This window comes from Syzygium oleosum, unplaced genomic scaffold (assembly GCF_021117445.2).
Source record: "Syzygium oleosum isolate NSW1041296 unplaced genomic scaffold, Sole_v2.1 Sole_v2.01, whole genome shotgun sequence".
Classification (NCBI taxonomy): domain Eukaryota; kingdom Viridiplantae; phylum Streptophyta; class Magnoliopsida; order Myrtales; family Myrtaceae; genus Syzygium; species Syzygium oleosum.
In genome coordinates, this window is record NW_026607485.1 from 18994933 (window position 1) to 19003656 (window position 8724).

General features: G+C 38.6%; 1 long non-coding RNA gene across 1 annotated transcript; it reads right to left on the reverse strand.

The window, feature by feature from the left end:
• Window positions 1–6783: 6783 nt before the first annotated feature.
• LOC130139884 (uncharacterized) lies at window positions 6784–7639 on the reverse strand. The gene is made up of 2 exons (XR_008817937.1): window positions 7385–7639; window positions 6784–7254 (listed from the first exon to the last, which is right to left on the reverse strand). It is a non-coding gene; the product is annotated as an uncharacterized LOC130139884 (long non-coding RNA).
• Between the last annotated feature and the right edge of the window lie 1085 nt (window positions 7640–8724).

Genomic DNA, 8724 nt, shown 5'->3' on the forward strand with positions numbered 1-8724 from the left:
AAAATGATTTAAGCTAGGCTTATGCCCAGTCCATAACTCAAAAGGAGTTAATAGAATAGCCTTAGTAGGAACACGATTTAATATGTATATAGCTATTTTTAAAGTTTCACCCCACAAAAAATCAGGTAAGTTGGTCCTACTAATCATACTTCTCATCATATCTATAAGAGTGAGATTGTGCCTTTCGGCCACTCCATTTTGTTCAGGACTCCCAGGCATAGTAAATTGAGCTACTATTCCAGAATCCTCTAAGTATTTCGCAAATGGTCCTTTAAGCTGTCTAGCATCGCCATACTTGCCTTAGTCAAATCTGACAACCTTTATGACTTTTCCCAACTGTTTCTCGACTTCAGTCCGAAAAAACTTGAACTTGTCCAGAGAGTTAGAGTTTTTCTTAATCAAGTACAGATGACCATATCGGGAATAGTCGTCAATAAATGTAATAAAATAAAAATTTCTACACAAGATTGCCGTATAGGGTCTACTAATATCTATATGAATGACATCTAACGGATTCGAACTATAGACTGCAATTTTCCTCTTTATCTTGGTCATTTTACTTTCACAACAGTTTATGCAAGTCTCTAGGTCGCTTTTTAAAAGCCAGCATAATATCGGCCTTTATCAACCTTTCCATTCTTTCCCTAGAGATGTAATCAAGCAATTTATGCCAAACGCATAAGATTGTTCCTTAGGCAGAGGTTTTTTGGAAACAACCTTTTCAACCGTATAAGCGACGTATATATCATTGGGAGTTAAAAACAATCTGTACAATCCATTGGATATATTGTAGCACTCAATCTTATTTGAATTAAAGAACATAGAAATAATATATTTTTTATTATTTCAAAAGAGTAGCTACGCATGTCCAAACTTGATACGGAAACTAAGTTTCGTCTTAAGGAAGGTACAAAAATGTGTTTCTTAACATAAAATTAAAAGCAGTATCTAGAATTAAAATGATATCTTCCACGAACTTGACGTCAACTTTATTGTTGTTTCCCACAATGAGCTTTGATTCATCCTTATTTGGCTTTCTTCAGTTTATGAATCCCTGTATGGTAAACGCAACATGATTTATTGCACCGCTATCTTGCCACCAAGAATTGGACGAGGCTTTTGATAGGTTGGATTTACAAACAAATGCCAAAAAATCATTACCTACATGCTCACGTTTGGACAACTAAGTTTTATATTTATTGCAATATTTCTTTATGTGACCTCTTTTCTTACAAAAGTAGTGGCGATCACCATCCTTCTTGAAGGATGCTTTTTTAGGACTTAGATAGTCAGAATGATCGGTGGTTTCATGAGTTCCTTTAAGAGTATAATTATGGACCTATTACTCTTCTTGTCTCTAACCTTAGCAGAACCATCAAATTTCATGTTGAAGAGTCCTTGAAGATATGTTCCAATCTTAGCATTAGACGAGACACGGTTCCAAATTTCCAAAGCTTTCATCATTTATTTAGCAATGCAATCAGCTGGCAAATTACTCTTCGAGTGTTCTCGAATGGATTGCTTCATTGATAGTAAGCAAACCCTATTACTCGTTTCCCAAGTAGTAAAATGTGCTTTCTTAGGATATGTACCGATGGCCTTAGTAAGAGCAATATAAACATCTGCTAGCTCCGTTCCAAATAGAAAATCCTCTTACCATTTCTTAAAGTCTAAATCAGAAAAAACCTTAATTCTAATGGAGTTGTCGTTTTATAGAGAAGGTGACTAATTTGTAAGCAATGCATACAATTAGCATTATATGTGAGATAGTGTAACTTAAAACCGTATAAGTACATATCCTGAGAGTTACATACATCATCATACAAACACTTTTGGGCATAATATATGACATGTAGTTGTATACTCTCTACATGACAGCGGCTATGAGAATATATTCCAACCTTCGTGAATTCACTACCTTTTGGTGTATGAACCACTAGGATCAGTCACTCCTCAAGCATTTACTGCACATGTATCCCTCCATAAATTAATACACGGTCACCTCCTTTGGGAGTATAACCACGTATTAGAATAGGAGAAATCCCACCACAACATGAGACCGTTATTTCTCAAACTCAATCAAGTATGCCACTTTGGCGGTCACAACCCAATTGAATCCTTGAAACTCTCTCATACCAGGGATATAAATTTTATGTCTCACATTTACCATATACATGTGATTTTCTTGAAGATAGAGGCAATTTGTCACTGAAATCACATGCCATGCCAATTACATTGCTCCATTCATTGATAGACAATGAATTACACTCTATACATTCCTTATGTGATGATATACATGTGAGCTACTATGTATTTCCAAAACCATAGAGAAATACAAGAAAATACACAAAAATACCTTTAAAATACGCTTATATAAGGTTCTATACGTATTTTCACATCATTAAAATCCTCAAACATGCAAAATAAATATACCGCAGTGTAAAGAATTTTGATACGAGCGTGACGGTACCAAGAACGTCCAAATCGGACGTTGGACGCTCTCTTACACACCATCGAAATGCGCAGCACGCGTGCGCGTTCAGCTAGTCAAACTGGTCTGAACCTCCGGTCCGACTGGTTGACTGGACCGATCAATCGGGTCGGGTCTTGGATTGGGTCAGATAACCCGATCAACGGGAAGTCAATGGGTCGGGTCATATTTCGGGTTGACCCGCGTCGCTGGTTGCTGACGTCAACCCTGGTGCATGTAACACACGCGCTAGCCACTCCCGCACGTGGAGGCGCGTGGCGGCACGTGGGCGTCGCACACCGTCGCCTAGCGGCACGTGGCCGCACGTGTGGCATCCCCCCCGTGGCGTGCCACCACTCAGAACGCTTGTCTCGTCAAGCCAGTTCTGATTATGTGATCAAAATCAAATTTTGACAATCAAAAAATCATGAAAACAAGCCAAATCCATACGTTGTACATCTAGTCTATGGTTGCTCTAATACCATATGTTAGTCGCGATAATACGACACCCAAGATCTCCATAATTAGAATCTAGAACACAGTAATAAAGTAAAAGTAATTTGTGCACCTGATTTGGAATCTGTTGTTCTTGATGCGGAATAACGACGATCCTTAGCGCAAGTCTTCTCCTTTATTACCCTCTGTATCACTGGCTCGATGAGATTGCCTCTCACAGTTGGCGTTTGCTCCTTATGTGAGATAATTTGTGCGTTAGGGTTAGAGGATGAACTTAAGCATTATTTATAGAGTTTCAACCCAAGCCCTCTCATCACAGGTCGGGCCTTGCTTGGCCTACACTAGCCAGTCCCATATTAGACTAATTAAGAAACTTTATATCTTACCTTATTAGACCAACTCCGTAAAACGGTAAATTACAATATCAATTAATGTTGGCCACATCAGAAAAACTCTTACATTAGGACTAATTTGGCATAATTGAAAGATTTATGATTGAATTGGTCGATGTACAATAGGTTTAGGACTTTTTGGATAATTTTCCCATAGCTTATCAATGCTTTCCTAGAAGCTTTATGGGAGCACAGTTGATGATGATCTTTGAAATCTCCAAAGCATATTAGCATAGATATTTTGTTGAATTCCACAACACTTATTGTGATATTCTGAAATCCACATAACTGATTAGTGATGGCTATGGTTTAATTATATAATTGTCGAAACACTTATAGAATTTCGGTAAATACACACTTGGTATAATTGCGATCCGAAGATTTTGGAAATTCATTGGACAATTGAGGAGGCTTATTTTTGGCTATATATGTACACAATATACATGTATAGTTCCCAAGCCACCCATGACCCTATGTGGACATCACCTTGTCCTTGTTGGGTCAAGGGTTGGTGTTGGTTTTAGGTTGTATTTGGTGTTTTGAAAAGTTATACATATTATTACCTTTACCAAAAAAAATATATATATACATGTATAGTGATTATTTAAGATGATTAGGGATAATGGCCATTAATGTATATTGTATGTGGATATTATGTGCACTTAAATTGGACATTTTAGGACACAAATTTGTGCTCCTAATACCCCACGTGCAACCGACCACCTAGAATAAATTTTGCATGAAAATTAAGTCAATTTTTTGGGTATAATCATGCTTGATTTCCCCTTAACCAATAAGACTTCATGCAATATGACAAAGCTTGCATGACACTCTTCTTTGGGGTTAATGATGAAGCTTGCTGGTCACTCGTCCTTTCCCCCTTATTTTCAGCGGACCACTCTCTCTCTCTCCTCATTTTTTTTCACTTTCACTCTCACCTTTCACTCTCTCTCGGTAGCTCACTCTCCCTCTCTCTCGGTAGCTCACTCTCCCTCTCATCTTCACTTTCTTCCATTTTTCTTCCCTTGAAAGCATGGCCAGTAGCTCAAAAGGAAGGATCGTGGGTCTAGAAGCGTTAAGGCAAGGAGGCCATTTACTATGGTTTTAGCTTTGATTTCATTTACCGTACAAAACTGCCCGGTTTCAACTATTTGCAAAGATTCACTATTTTCTAAGTGAAAATGTTTAAATCATGATTCAATGTCTTCTAGAGATAAAACCCACACACTTTGGGCTATCCAATGAGGCATGAATGGCCTTGATATGATGTCATATGGTGGTGCAAATTAGGTCACCTTTGTGATGACAAATTTTGGAAATTTTGGATATGAATGACTAGTGTGTGATACTAAGGTGTTAAATCACTTTTATGGCACATGCTATTCAATGTATTTGCTGGATATAATGAAATGTATTGCGTGAAATGGTTTTGTTGCTGCATGTATAAAAGAAAGTGCTTGAGTTATGTGATATGAATCCACCATAAGAGATGTCCATCTGGCTTGATGCCGATGATGCCCCATAGGAGGTTAGGATGCCCCTGAGCTGAGTGCGGGGATACCATGATTAGCAAATTATGATGCCTTGGAGTAGAGATACTTGTGGTTGATAAACCACAGAAGCGGGATTGATTAGTAAATCGGCGTAATACGGAGTGCCTTGCGCTGACCGGTGGATAACCGGCGTAATCCGTGAGTCGGGCGTGAGACTAAACAAGTGAAACATTGAAATAATGTGGCATGTACTTGTGGTATTATTGCAAATTGTTAAGTTGTTATTTATAGATTACTATTATATGTGTTAACAATGATCTGTAAATGAGTTTGATTGAGGACATTTGATATGGTTAGTGCCATGATGCATTCTGGCATGATACATGTGATTACGGATATTGCTTTCGGGTGGTGTGCGTTCATGATAGGATACATTAATTATGTCATATTAGATGTGTCCTAGGAATCGAAAGTTAGTAGGATAGGTCGGTTTATAAGCTAGTCTTATCTCTTGTTGAGCATTAGCTCACTCCCGTTGATATCTATTTTTATAGATCTTTAGTTATGCCTCCGATCCCAGCATCACCTATCGCTCGTTACGGTGCTCCCGTTGATTTTGAGGGGGAGCTATACCAGTTTCCAGACCCTGATTTCCCTTCGGTTATGTTCGTGTGCTACACCACGACGTTATGGGCTGATGTTGGAGTCCCGAGAGGTCATGTCCCATATTGTTTCATTTCGATCTTCATGCTTGTGGACGGTCAGCTAGTTGGACCGATCCCCTACCCTGATGGTGACAGTTAAGATGACGGAGGTGATGGATGGGAGTAGTTGTTTAGGGACGACGTAAGCTGATAGGGAGCCATTTCATAGTTTCCGCAGTCGCTTCTTTTTTATCTAAACTGCAATGACGGGTGTTGGTGGTAGTGATGGATGTATAGGTAGCGAATGATAACCATTCTGTTCCGGAATGAGTTCCTGAACCAGAAATAGATTTTTCTATTTCTGGTTCCTGGATGAGTTTCTGGGAAAAAAAACCCGTTTGATAACGACAAAAAATTTATGTTTCTAGAACAGAAACCCGTTTGATAACAGCACGAAATTTCTATTTCCTGAAACAAAAACCCGTTTGATAAACAACATAAAATTTCCAGGAACAGAAATCCATTTTTTTAGAAATGGAATAAAAATAATAATAAAAAATCTGAAAAATTCATCGAAATCTTTAAAAAAATTCAGAAAATCCCAAAAATTTGAAAAATTCCAGAAAAAATCATCAAAATGTCGAGAAAATAAAAAAAAATTCAGATTTCGGGAAAATAGGAAATTTGTTGAAATTTTTCAATAAAAAATCAAGAAATAAAAAATTTCAAAACTTCACAGAATTGCTTAGAATACCTGTGGTCATCCACTTTTAGTGAAATTTAAATTTTTTTAGGTTCCCAAAAAAAATCAAAAATTTCAAAACTTCATAGAATATTTTAGAATACATGTGGCCACCCACTTTGAGTGAAATTTAAATTTTTTGAGTTACCCAATAAAATTAAAAATAAAAAATAAAAAAAAATGCAAAAATTCACAAAATGGCTTAGAATAGCTGTGGCCACCCACTTTTTGAGTAAATTTTAATTTTTTTTAGATGCCCTAAAACAATTTAAAAAAATTAAAAATTTCAAAACTTTACAGAATGGCTTAGAATACACGTGGCCAACCATTTCAAGAGAAATTTAATTTTTTTGACATTTCCAAAAAAAATTAAAAATTTTAGAAATTTCAAAACTTCAGATAACGGCTTATAGAATACCTGTGGCCACCCACTTTGAGCGAAATTTAAATTTTTTTACATCAATCTCAATTGTACCTAAACCTGCTTATGCTTCACTTCACTTTCAGAAAAGAAGGTGCATATATGCATCGTTACAATCGACTCAAACTTACACGGCAAACATCGCTAATTATTTGCAAATGAAACTTTGTTTTGTAGCAAAGAGACTTTATATTAATTAACATGAACTGATTACATCAAGGGCCAAGAAACAGAAGGTTCAACTTCTATGATCAAAATATACCAGAACATTACAAATCCAATGTATATACACCCTTTAAAATCTAAAAGCTCCTGCATAATGGACACTACTGATCTAGAGGTCCATAAATATAAGGTTGCTCTCCTCCACTGAACCACTTCTCCGCAGCAGGTAATCTCCATTGCAACACAGAGATGATCCTACTTCAAAAGTCCCTACATTCTTCGAAGTAGTGTTTGACTGTGAATCTCACAATTTGAATCACAGCATCAACAAGAGGAAGAGACTCAATGCAGCTTGGAGTTCCTGGCTCTCCACTGATAAAAGAGACATGCACAATCACTTCCTTTAGCGGTTTGCTTCAACAAAGACAGTCCGACATTCCAATTGCCAATGCTTCGATGAACGAAACACATCTGCAAAATGCGAACCTAAGTCCAATGAGAACAACCGCACTTGATGAAGTTGCCATCAACTAGTAAAGTGACAAGAACAAATTTGAATGGACATATACACTTCTTAACACACAAACAAAATGCTACCCACTTGCACAATCATCTATATCCTGCAAGAACATCACCAAGTTTATTTCAACAAGACTCAAGTATTTTCTAGTGAGTTTCAACAATTTTGAACAAATTACAGCCAATTCAAGTAAACTTTAGTGAATTTTAGCAATCTACAATAAACTCCCAACATCATTTCAACAACAGTAAATTCTAAAGGACCACGAAGAGAGAGCATCATGCCAAAGACAAACAACCAACACAGAATCAGGACATCGGCAGCATTAGCACGTCCAGGCACCTATCCAGAACAAACCGGATCCTAACCAATTGTTCTTTCTCTATGGACAATCGCTACTTAGAAATCAGGCGATGTGACGAATCCAGATAACCTAATTTTTAGTGGGGCTACATACAATGAATAGAGGGACAGGAGTAGAGATAGTCCTAAGAGAATGACTTCAACCTAAGATTGAGAGGCATAAAAGAATGTGAAGTTGCAGATCCAACCTAAAATTAATATAAAGTCTCTTTGCTACAAAACAAAGTTTCATTTGCAAATAATTAGCGATGTTTGCTGTGTAAGTTTGAGTCGATTGTAACGATGCATATATGCACCTTCTTTTCTGAAAGTGAAGTGAAGCATAAGCAGGTTTAGGTACAATTGAGATTGATGTAAAACATGGGCAGTTTTGCAGCTTGACATAGAAATTAGGCTGAAATGCCAGCGGTCGAGGGGGAGGCCGAGCGGCCCCGCCGTGGGCGGCGGTTGAGCTCGCGGTCGCCCAGATCTGGGCGACGGCGAGCTCAACTGCCGGCCCTGGGCGAGGCTGCTCGGCCTCCCCCAGAGCTCGCCGTCGCCCAGATCTAGGCGACGGCGAGCTCGAGCGCCGCCCACGGCGAGCTCGACCGCCGCCCACGGCGAGGCCGAAGCTGACCCCCTCGATCACGGCGACTTTCAAATCCAGAAAAGAGAGAGATGAGAGGAGATTTGCGCACGATCGGAGCTTACGTGGAGCAGGAGCGAGCGGCCTTGGCTTCCTCTCGACGGCGACAAAAGAGAGTAGAGAGAGAGACGAGCAGAAGAGAGAGCTCGAAGGAGACGAGAGAGCTCTCGCAGAAGAGAGAGCTCGAAGGAGACGAGAGAGAGATGTGTTAAAGAAAAACGATTTCCTCGGGAATGAGTTCTCACTTTTGGTCCAGAAACGAAAAACCTGGTTTTTTCTGATTCTCATTTCTGGTCCAAAACGAGTTCTGGGACAAAAACTTGTCCCGGAAATAGAAAAATTAAATTGCGTTAACAAACGGGTTTCTGGTCCAAAACTGATTTCGGGAGCAAAAAACCAGTTCTGGATAGAACCAGAATGGTTATCATGCAGT